A 12,827-nucleotide genomic window follows, 5' to 3' on the forward strand; every position below is an offset into this window, starting at 1 on the left:
GGTGGTCCTTGGAAACGTACTTGGCCAGCATATCGGTAAGAGTACGGTTTAACCGCTCTGTCAGGCCATTGGTTTGAGGATGGTATGAAGTAGTCAGTTTGTGTTGAATGGAGCAGGAACGCACAATGTCAGCGATAACTTTCGAGAGGAAGTTTCGACCACGGTCAGTCAGCAGCTGTCGCGGGGCGCCATGAAGCAAGATAATGTCACGCAAGAGAAAGTCCGCGACGTCAGTGGCGCAGCTGGTAGGGAGAGCCCGAGTGATAGCGTATCGGGTGGCGTAATCAGTCGCGACGGCTACCCATTTGTTCCCAGAAGATGACGTGGGAAAGGGACCGAGCAGGTCTAATCCAACACGAAAGAACGGTTCCACAGGGACGGTGATCGGCTGGAGATGACCGGCAGGTAGCACCTGAGGTGTCTTCCGACGCTGGCAGGGATCACAGGCAGCAACATAGCGTCGAACGGAGCGAGCAAGACCAGGCCAATAGAAGCGGCGGCGGACGCGGTCGTACGTGCGGGTTACCCCAAGATGTCCTGAAGTGGGTGCGTCATGCATCTCAAAGAGCACAGTCTGTCGTAGCTGTTTTGGCACGACAAGAAGAAGGTCAGAGCCGTCAGGGAGGAAGTTCCTTCGATACAGAATGCCACCCTGGAGGACATATCGGCGAACGGATGCGTCGGTAGGTGTAGAGCGCAGACGCTCGATAAGTGCTCGCAGCGATAGGTCTCGGTACTGCTCATCGGCGATGTTACCGAAGGCAGAGACAGAGAAAATGCCGTTGGCGCTACTACTGTCGGCGTCGTCAGGCTCGTCGACCGGGTAGCGAGACAGGCAGTCAGCGTCCTTGTGTAGTCGGCCAGATTTATAGGTGACAGTATACGAATATTCTTGGAGGCGTAAGGCCCTGCGACCAAGTCTTCCTGTAGGATCTTTCAGTGAGCATAACCAGCAAAGCGCGTGATGGTCTGTGACAACGGAAAAGGATCGGCCATATAAGTATGGGCGGAATTTCGCAACCGCCCAAACTAGGGCCAGACACTCACGCTCAGTGATGGAATAGTTGCGCTCCGCGGGTGAGAGGAGCCTGCTGGCGTAAGCGATAACACGGTCGTGGCCACGCTGGCGTTGTGCCAGTACTGCTCCAATTCCGTGACCGCTGGCATCAGTACGGACTTCGGTAGGCGCAGAAGGATCGAAATGGGCCAAAACGGGAGGCGTTGTGAGAATGTCGATTAGATGAGAGAATGCAGAGGCCTCGTTATCGCCCCACTGGAAAGGAGCGTCTTTTTTCAAAAGGTCGGTTAGTGGTCGTGCTATGGCGGCGAAATTTCTCACGAAACGGCGGAAGTACGAACAAAGGCCGATGAAGCTGCGCACATCCTTGACACACTTCGGAACAGGGAAGTGCGTAACAGCATGGATCTTGCCTGGGTCCGGTTGCACTCCGTTCGCGTCAACGAGATGTCCAAGGACGGTAATCTGGCGACGGCCGAATTGGCACTTCGATGCGTTGAGTTGCAGACCGGCTCGCCGAAAAACGTCCAGGACTGCTGAGAGGCGCTCGAGGTGCGTAGCGAACGTTGGGGAGAATACGATAACGTCGTCCAAGTAGCACAGGCACGTGGACCATTTGAAACCGTGAAGAAGGGAGTCCATCATGCGTTCAAAAGTGGCAGGGGCGTTACATAGACCGAACGGCATCACTTTGAATTGATAAAGACCGTCGGGTGTGACAAAAGCAGTCTTCTCGCGGTCGAGATCGTCCACGGCAATCTGCCAGTAGCCGGAGCGAAGGTCAATAGAAGAGAAATAGCGAGCACCGTGGAGGCAGTCAAGGGCGTCATCAATCCGAGGTAGGGGATACACGTCCTTTTTGGTAACCCTGTTAAGGTGCCGATAATCCACGCAAAAGCGCCATGAGCCATCCTTCTTTTTGACCAGTACTACAGGTGACGCCCATGGACTATATGATGGTTCAATAATGTTCTTGGCAAGCATTTTGCGAACTTCTGCGTGAATAACTTGACGCTCAGCTGGTGACACTCGATACGGGCGGCGATGAATAGGAGGGGCATCGCCGGTATTAATGCGATGTTTGACAGCTGTAGTTTGGGCTAAAGGACGATCGTTAAAGTCAAAAATATCGTGGTAGGAAAACAGAACGCGGTAGAGTTCACGAGCGTGCTCGGAGGGCAAGTCGGGGGCAATCATTTTCCGTAAGTCAGCGATGGTACAATTTGCCGACTGCGATGGTAGAGGAGTATCGGATGAAGTGTCGTCTACTGCAATGGATGCTACTGAGTGATCCTCGAATGAACAAAGCTGGGCCAAAGACATCCCACGTGGCAGCACTTGTGTCGTCAAGCCAAAGTTGACCACTGGCAGGCAGACGCAATTCGCCGTAATAGATAAAACTGTATGGGGTACTGTGATCCCATGTGTAAGGAGGACGTCTTGCATAGGAGCCGCGATGTAGTGACCGTCGGGGACTGGTGGGGATGACACTAGGTCAACGTAGGTCAGTGCCGAAGGTGGCAAGCGAACGAAGTCGGCGGAACTGAGGCGACTGGGGTGTGGTTCAGCAGGATCCAGAACAGGCAGGTCAAGGCGGAGAGTACTGGCGGAACAATCGATGAGAGCAGAATGTGCGGAAAGGAAGTCTAAGCCGAGGATGATGTCGTGGGGACAGTGGGCGATGACTGTGAATAGCACGATTGTTGAGCGATCGGCGAAGGAGACGCGGGCGGTACACATACCAATTACGGGGGCTGTTCCGCCATCGGCGACACGGACAACAGGCGTCGTGGCGGGCGTGATAATTTTCTTGAGCCGGTTACGAAGGTCAGCGCTCATTACGGACAAATGCGCCCCAGTGTCTATGAGAGCAGACACAGAAACACCGTCGACTTGCACGTCAAGAAGGTTCAGATGAGTGGGCAAAGTCAGTAGAGGATTTGGCGGCGTAGGGAGCAATGCAGCGTCACCTCGAGGCGCTGCATCGTCTAGTTTTCCGGCTGGGAGCGGCGTCCGAAGGGAGTCGGCGAATAGGAGCGACGGGGCTGGGGAGAGCGAGATTGTCGTCGTTGGGGCGAAGGCGAACGAGAATAGGGGCGGTTCGTTGCAGGAGAATCAGTGGCGGCATTATCGGAGCGTGCGGCATAGGGACGAGAAGGGCCACCTGAGGGGCGAGAGTAGGCAGTATAAGTAGGCCGGCTCGGGGAACTCCAGCGACTACGACAGTGCCGAGAAATGTGCCCGATTCGATGGCAGTGGAAACAAATAGGCTTGTCGTCAGCAGTGCGCCATTCAGATGGGTTGCGGAAACGTGGTGGGTAAGAAGATGCGGGACGGGGCGAAATCGAAGAAGCCGGGCGGGTATTAGGGCGATGGGCCGAGCAGATGGTGTGAAGACCCATGTTTTCAAACTCCTGGCGGACAACTGCCTGGATCAGTGAGACCGTGACTGCAGATGTGTTGGTGGGACTGGAGTCGAAGGCAGCCGGATAGGCGGCCTCGATCTCACGCCGGACGATCCTGGTAACATCGGCAGTGTTGTTGGGACGAGGAGCGTCGGCACAGGAAGATGTCGCTGGGGTGTTGGGCAGACGGGCAAACTGCTGGTCAATACGTCGGCTTTTGGCGAGTTCCAGGCGGCGGCACTCTCTTATAACAGCATCCACCGTCGCTACGTTGTTGCAAACGAGCAAGTTGAAGGCGTCATCGGCAATGCCTTTGAGGATGTGGGAAACCTTGTCTGACTCAGTCATGTGGGTGTCAACTTTGCGGCACAGAGCCAAGACGTCCTGAATGTACGTGACATAGGGCTCTGTTGACGTCTGCACACGGCCGGAAAGCGCCTTCTGCGCGGCAAGTTGTTGACCGTAGGGGTTGCCGAACAAGTCTCGAAGCTGTGTCTTAAGTGAATCCCAACTGGTGAGCTCATCTTCGTGCGTGCGATACCAAACTCGAGGTGTGCCACCGAGGTAAAAGACTACGTTGGCGAGCATAATAGTAGGGTCCCACCGGTTATTGCGGCTGACGTGTTCATACAGGCTGATCCAGTCATCGACGTCTTCCCCATCTTGGCCCGAGAATACGCCAGGATCACGGGGAGCGGGGAGAGTGATGTAGGTCGTCGAAGTGGCAGCAGGTGTCGGAGCCGGCGGAGTCGGGTTGTCGTCGCCGGGAGCCATGAAGGAAGGCTCGACGTACCGTCCACTGCGAAGCTCCGTGACGAGGTACAGGGAACGTCCACCTCCACCAGATATGTTACGTAGGAAGACGCAGACGAAAAGCTATGTACAAATATATTTACAAGGAAAATACGCTGCGCTTGGCCAAGAGGCAACAGCCCGCGCTAGCTTCTAATCGTCGTCGTCGTCTTCACACTGCTGGCCTTTCGTGATCGCGCATATTGTGCCGTAGCAATATCATGCCAGCTTCTTCTGTGTGACGTCATTAGTGACGTCATTACTTCCGGACGTTACTTCCGGTTTTCCAGGAATTTCTCCAAAGTCGTGCTCACGTGGCGGGTTTCTAAATTCTACGATTCTGTGCTTTGGTGTGCGGTAGTCAGTGATTTCTAATTAATTCTAATTATTCCAGACACTTCAGTGACAACTTGTAACTAAACTTATGTTCTGAATCATATGTAATAATGAAACCCATGAATTTTGTGCTGCACTACTTTTTTGTCTATTTTTTTCTGATTTATTATGAATTTCGTCACCGGTTGTCTCAGTGATTTCTAATTAATTCTAATTATTACAGACACTTCAGTAACTCAACTTGTAACTAAGCTTATGCTGTGGTGTCGTATCTATAACGAAATCCATGCATGTTGTACTGTACTATTCTTTTATGCGTTGCATATTGCAATCACTCAGTTCAGCCCTTGGGCGCGGCCGGGCAGCCACCATTGACTTTTAGCGCAACCACGTGACGTGACGTCACGACAGCCCGAGGAAAAGCTGGGCCCCAACACAATATGCAACGCATTCTTGGCTTAACCAAGCTAAGCCTGGCCATTTTTTCTTTGTGTGTGTGTGTGTGTGTGTGTGTGTGTGTATGTGTGTGTGAGTGATTTATTTTGCATTTCACCCCCTCGTATGAGGAGGTGAGCAGGAAATGGCGCGCGTGACACATGAGAGTCACTAGATGCTCGTGGCACTCAAAAACTGTGTACGTCACAAAGTGCCCCGAAAAGCTATATTAAACAACCAACTAATGTAACTGTGCGGGTAACATACGGGGTGATCATTTTTAAGCTTTCCCGAATTTTTAAAAATCGCCGGTGACAGGTAGCATAATTATTGTCCTTGAGCTGGATTATTCGAAGAGGCGGACATTACTTGCACGAGAACTTGAAACACATATTCAACTAATATTTAAATATCACTGCTTAGCTTCTTAATTAATTACTTCACGGCACATATTGCAATTTACGAATTGTAGCCGATGTGTTTGCAAGACGTATCCAGTTGAAATGAAGCTCCAGGATGACACAAGTATTTAGATATTATTTCCCAAAGTGTTGGACCAAATACACGGGCGTTCCAGCTACTTTTGTGCTTCAATACATAAAAGAGCGTTTTGTTAAAAAAGGAAGTGGAACAACTGTGCATTTTTACGGCGAGTTAGATGGCGCATATCTTCAAACTGTTGTCATTCTGGAAATTCATTCCAAACTCGCCACAGGCGAGTTTTAAAAATTTTTTTAAGTTTTAAAGAAAACTACCCAGTAGGCGAGCTTTCGCTTACGCGAAAGCTCGCCTGCTGGGTATGTCTTCTAACTACTGGCGGCGTTATTATTCAGATGGAAGACATCATGTACCAATATCTCATAAAAGTCGTTTGGTCATCTGTACCAGAAAAGTACCTGACTATGTGCCTGTGGAGAGTTTTAGATTACGGGACGCAAGCGGCTTGCATACCCAAGAACGAAGTCTGCTCGGGTAATACTGGGACCCCAGCGGTTTGCGTACGCAAGCGAAACGCAAGTCTCTTGCGTCCCGTAATCTATAACTCTCTAACTTCAGCAACTTTCGCCAGGCTCTGTTCACCTTACGCTTTTTCAGCATGGTCGGTTTTATCGAAGCTAATGTTTTCGGGGCTTGACTGCATTCTTCATCAACAAACGCAGCTTTCCGCGCTACCCCTGCAGAAGCAAGACTTGAGAGACCGACTACAGATACAGTGGGCTACCCATTCGCGGTAGCTAACTAGGCATGAGTAGGTCTAGTTAATCTCATTGCTTTTCTTCTTTTCCATCCCTCTCTTGCCCTCAATAGTGAACAAACGCCCACACACACACGCACGCACGCACGCACGCACGCTCGCACATCCCTCTCAACTTCGAAAAGCCCTATAGTGTATCAACTTTCGCCTATTATGTCTCTTAGCGCGCCGTTCAGTATGCCTGTTGGCTCATGGTTGTTTCTCGTTCCAGGATATAAAGCTGACGTATAGTTCAGCGACTCAGTTTCAATGAAGAGATGAACAAATTCTCTCTCTCTCTCTCTGACGTCAGAGTACGCTTTGAAACAAGCGCAGTATTGCTGCAGGAAGTCAAACACACTAATTAAGCGTGACTACGTTCACACAATATCACGTTTATTGGCTTCAAATGATATTCTCTGGAAATCACAGTAGAACACACAATGCATATAGACGTGCAATGAGTCAACGTATGAGTCAGCATACAGACAGAACACACGAATATGACGCCACGCTAAGCTATGCATGTACACATGGAAGGATATACATGCGCACAAGTCACGCAGGTGAACGATCTTTCTTGTACATATTCCTGTTGTATCAGATGAATATTATGCCATTCTTCTAGCACTAGGCATGTTCACTCGGGGTTAATACACTAAGTGGAGCTTGCAATAACTTGAGGAATGTACATGATTACGTGGCTTTAGGATAGGGTACCGGCACGGGACGAGTTGATTTACATGTCTCTGGCACAAGAGTGAACAAGCTGACCTAAATCGCGCCATATAAAGTGTTTCGAAAGCGGCTAGTTGATTACTGTTAATTTGTTTTGCGCTGTGTGGTACTTTTGAGACTGGGCGCGTCAAACGCACTAACGCAACAACTGTGTTCTGACTGTTTTGGGGTAATTTTCTACGTCTCGGCAGTACTACATAGCGCAACATAAATGAAAACGCCATCTCTCACAGAAAGCGCACAACGACTGCGGCTCTTCACCTACAGCTTCGGTCATAATCAAGCTTATTCAAATTGAACACAATAACATGATGCCTCACAGGTTCGAGGTCCTCGCGTCGAAGGTGTGAAGCGACAAATACTGGTATTAATTCGAGTGTGTGTTTATGAGGATGAGGTCGGCTCGCAAACGTTCCTACACGTACGGGTTCCGCTAACATTTTTGGACAGCGACCTCCTCCTGTAATTCTCTACTCCTGAATGGAATTATGGCTTGATGGTTGGCTTGGTCCTCATCAAATGAGAGTCTAGTTTCCTGGACCACTCCTCAAGCCTGGCAACTATCCGCTGGACCTGTCATCCTATTGTCCTATATGTCACGGGTCATCTGCGTGCAGGCAAGGTTATAGAGAAGATGGTAATTACGCGCTTGGAATGGTACCTAGAGAATTACAATGTATATACAGAGGTTTCGACACTCTCAGAACGTCTCTTGGCCTCCCACGACGTGCGTCTTTAATAGCAACTGTGGACATGGTGCGAGATTAATGTCTAAAGCTGCAATGCTGTTGATGCACTGCGAGCGCATATTTGGTATGTGATACAATCGGCGTTCGTCCATTGATAATTGGTGGTCGAGCTATTCCTTACAACCGGGCTTATAGATTCCTTGGCGTCATTTGACCGGAACCGTTCATGGACTCCATAGGTAAAACGCTACTCAGCTGATGGGCTACCTTGTTTGACAGTGATGGGGCAGCGACTCCATGGTACAGCTCCTACAACGCCTACGAGAACGGTATACTGTTAAAAACTGTTCCAGTACTACTACGGCCGTCCCCTAACAACAACAACAACAACAACAACAACAAAAAAGAAAACCTTGAAGTGGCGTGGAATAAGTTCTTGCGCATTCGCCTCGGACTTCCGCAATGTTCGTCTTGTTTATGAAGCGTAGATATAGCTAAGCGTTTCCCTCTTGGTCCCCTTTGAGTTCAAGAAACGACCCGTATCCGTCTCAGGCATGTGTTTCAAGCATAGGAGCATTTTGTATGTCGCATCGCAAGAACATCAAAAATTAAAAAAAAAACTTCAGGATTCGGTCAGGTCATGGGGTGCATTTTGTTTGCAATACGAACCAAATTGAGCACCACAAATAATGTCACCACACTGCATTTTATGGAGTGGATAGTGTCGTCTATCCGCGTATACGACAGCATATACATCTCCAGTATCGACCGCAAGTAAACTTATGCCCCAAGGAGCTTTCTACATTCAACGTTATGGGGGGCCAATGTAAGGTCAGAAGCTGGACACGCGTACACCTCAAGATAGCGCTGAATTTTCTGGCGCGAAATTGCCGCACGTCATAGTGAAAGCTGCTGGCTCCGCTCGCTAGGCTGTTTGTGCATGCACTGGTACGCGAAGTTTCAGCGCTGGTTGCCCATCTTTGCACGAAATACTCAAACACGACATATATATATATCTCCTGATGACTCATCAATGCCCCAAAGATCTTCCTGTAGTTTGCGCCTTCCACGGGAAACATTTTCTCTTGTCTCCTTGAAATAGCAACAACATCGACAGCGTGTACGCAATCGGAGAGGCTACCAGGTACCTCTTACGACATCTTCCACAGCACTGAACAATCTTCTTAGTCTTGAAGACAGTTTTAAATAGACTGCGCACAAAATTTATCAACTCGATCTGTCACCTGCGTATTAGTGACCTTGAATAGTTCACGCCACTTGGCATATAATACTGACAACCTCATAGCCTTTCAGTGGCTTAGACTAAATGAACGAGAAGGCCATAACCGAGGGCTACAATTTTTTGTCAGTCACAATCACATGAAGTCAAGAGACACTGAAGCCAACGAAAGCATAGGGGAAATTAACTGCGCTTTTTAAGTGAAATGTAGAAATAATAAGAAAGCGAGAAATGAAAATGGACAGTTTGACACCGGTGGGAGCCGAACCCACTTATTTCGCATTACGCGTGCGGTGCTCTGCTAATTGTGCTGAGGCTCCTCCCATCCTCTTTCTTGGGTATTTGTGTATGTGTACTTGACCTGGCCCTAGGAGTGTTAGCCAGTGCCACTCATGGTCATGGCAGGCGTCCCGTAGTACGTGAACGAAAAAGCAGTTGAGGCAGCTAAATATGATTACAATAGAAAAAGATAAAGAAAATTGTTTTTCACGAAAGCTGAATCTGCTTTACCAAAGTGGTATGTTCTTAAGGAGCTGGAGGAACTCTTGTCTTCTCCACTTGGCCACTAGGAATTTCTTTTCTGCATCAACCCAAAGCTCTCAAAACGTCTATCCATGGATTTAGAGACACTTTACCAATGACTAAAACGTAACGTCACACACAATACCTTGGCCAAACTACGGCTATGTGGAATCGGTTGAACACATTCTACTAAACTGCAGTGCGTACAGTAGAGAAATGGGCCTATACAAGATAAACATGGCAACGCTCTATCAAGGATGTTTAATTGTAAAGCGCAAGTTATTACCCTGGCACAGTTCGTTAAAGCGCAGCAAGGCCTCCTCTTTTTGTTCACTTATTTTGAATCATTTGGTTGGCTCTCAAACCTGCGTCATTAGGATAAATGTATATTATTTGAAAAATATGCAATACAATCAAGGTGACCAGTCGTGTTTTTTTTTTCTCTGCCCTCCTTCCAGGGCCTTTCTCTCCCCTTCCCCCTCCTTTGCATAGCATATCATGTAGCAGAGCGCTTTTACGCCATTCGACCTCTGCTTACAAAGAAGAGCTCTCTCTATCTCTTTGGCAACTGACTCGGCTTCCCTCTCACCCTACTGCATACCTGCCAGCAATTATGCCACGTACAAAATAATTTCTGAACATCAAGCCTACTTACCATCACAATTCACGCCTACTACACGACAGTTGGTATCTTTGTGATGTCTGCACCGGCTTAAGATGCAGCTGACTATTCCAGGTATCAGGAAGAAAGCCACTGGAGTGCCGGTGTGAGCTTTCAACCAAGCAAACTAGCGCACAGAGCGCGGCAGCGTGTTTACGCAGATGGTTCGGAGCAGCTCGACAACTGCAGTCGTCACCTCGGCGACGTCGACTTAGATCAAATAAAGAGCATCTTAACCCTTTGAGGGTCGAATTATTTTGAAAAAAACTTTCCCAGGTGGTCAAATTATTTTTTTGCGGATCTTGAATGTCCAAAATGTATTAAGTCGGGAATAAATAGTCAAAAATAATTAGGAACAGTATTTTGGTGTCGGCATCACTCAGAATTGCAAAATGCTCAATAGTATTTGCGAGCGTGGTACTCCTTGTAACACGGGTCTACGCGCAGCGCCTTATCGCAGTCTGCACACCTAAAATGCGTGTCTGTTCTCCTGAAGCGAGGAGTTCTGTTTGCGCACACATGCCATCTCTGCGTGCGGCTGCCTTGGGCAGAGGTCTGAGGCACCCTCTTGCGTAAGCGCGTTGCCGCGGAGAGCGAGAATACCTCGCGAACGGCGCTGATAAGCAAGTGGTGATAACCAAGCTAAGAGAAGTGCCAATCAAGATAGAAATCGACTTCCACGGCCCCTGCGAGAGCGTGCCGACAAAGAGAAAAACAACGTTTCGCGCGCCTCCGTTGCGATCACGCGGCGGAACCGAAACCGCGAAAGCGCGTTGCCACTGAGAGCGGGAATACCTCGCGAACGCCGCTATAAGCAAGCTAAGAGCAGCGCCAATCAAGATAGAAATCAACTTCCACCGCCCTGCAAGAGAGTGCCGACAAAGAAAAAAATGACGTTTCGCGCGCCTCCGTTGCGATCACGCGGCGAAACCGAAACCGCCAAAGGGGCGTTGCCGCAGTCTGAGCGACGCGCTGAAGCTAGCAATCAGCTCTTTTTATCTCCCCAAGAAGGTAGCACCAATTTCAAACGCATCTTGTAAGTGCTAAGAGGTGGCAGCACCTCCCGATGAGCGCTTATCGTCATTATGGCGCGAAATTTCAAACGGAGGGTCGGAACCGTACCCGTACGGCAAAGACCTTGCGGGACAGAAAACCGCCGCCGTACATGTACGGCTAAAACCTTCAAAGGGTTAAGTCACTCGTCTACGGATGCACATTACGAGCTGCACTTGAGTTCACTTTTTAAGAGCTGCCTCAACACTGGACCGTCTTCTGCGACTCTAAGGCAGTCATCAATCCAAGTAATACGAGATGCAACGCGCTGATATCGCAGTACACCTAAAGGGTTCCGGGGCACTGTTGTTATTGGGAATGACCACCCCGACTAAGTCGCCTAATCTGCAGATGACTGCGGTTGGTGAGTATTGATTCCGCTTTCGCGAACTGACGCTGCGGCTGGCCTTATCTCTATAGCTCGCGATTGTAGAATGCCCCTGTTGTAGCTGAATCTTTTTATCCCATCTCGTCTACGTTTGTCGTCATCTAACCGACAACTACGTCTAGTGCCTGAGTTTCCATGACGCGACAAACCATGTTATGCCGTTCGCGCCTTGGTGTTGCGCTTATTAGAGAGTTTTAGAATAGGGGCCACAAACGTTTTGGGGCCCCAAAGAAATAGCGTCGAAGCCACTGCGCATGCGCGAGACGCAAACTGCGTTTGGGTTTTGCGTTGGGAACGCTATTTCACCGATTTAGCGGGAGCTCAAATAGCGTTCCCAAAAGCTTTGCGTCAACAAACATGGCGGCACCCATCGAAGCGACGGCTCTAACCTAGCACCAAACTGGGTTCGATTCGCGGTAATGCGTGAAGTTCGCAAGCTAGGAGAAGTGACTGCAGTTATCGCTTTCTCTCAACTAGCGTGTGTTATGAAGATTGATTCATTAGACGCCGCTGATTCCGAATTCGAGTGTGGATTTTATGGCTCGTAGGCCTAACACGGCTAAGCTTGGCTGGTGAAGGCACGTAAAGTTGGTTTTGTTGCTCCAAACTAAGCACAACTAATTGTTTGCTGCTTGAAGAATAACCTCTAACTTGTAATTAAACGCGAATACACGCAAGTCAAAATTACTATTCATATCATAAGATGGTATATTTTATTTAATTATTTTTAATCGTTTTTCTTAGACGCCGTAGTGGCGCTGTCAGCGCAAGACGGTATCTACAAACGCAAAGCCCTATTCTAAAACTCTTCACTCCTGCGTGCCCCAACGCTAACACCCGCAAAGCTCTTTGGGGCCCCAAAATATTGGGGCCCCTATTCTAAAACTCTCTATTAACTACGTTTTGCTCACTGGACTAGCCGATAGTACCACGCGTGACATGCGCAGCTGTTACGAGTCGCTCACATGCCTTCACTGTGTGTTCCTACGCTATTGATGACATAGGTAATGTGCTTGACAGAGCCAGTGGTCCACAATCACAACCAAATATTCTACTGCTCCCGAAGCCATTGTGACAGTTGATATGACAGTCGCGCTTTCATTTAGCCCTGGCTTGCCGCAAGCACTTCCCCGGAGCTTGCTGTGACGTCCTAAAGAAAAGTCGCTACGTGGTTGCAGTGTGGTTAATTTTCTCTCCACCATTATGATCCTTAATGTTTACACCAGTTATCGCGGTAACTATGTGCGTGAGACTGGCAGGAAAGTGAAAAGGCCACCCAGGGAATGACATCCCTGAGCACACACACGAAAAATAAG

This window comes from Dermacentor andersoni, chromosome 1, assembly GCF_023375885.2.
Source record: "Dermacentor andersoni chromosome 1, qqDerAnde1_hic_scaffold, whole genome shotgun sequence".
NCBI lineage: Eukaryota > Metazoa > Arthropoda > Arachnida > Ixodida > Ixodidae > Dermacentor > Dermacentor andersoni.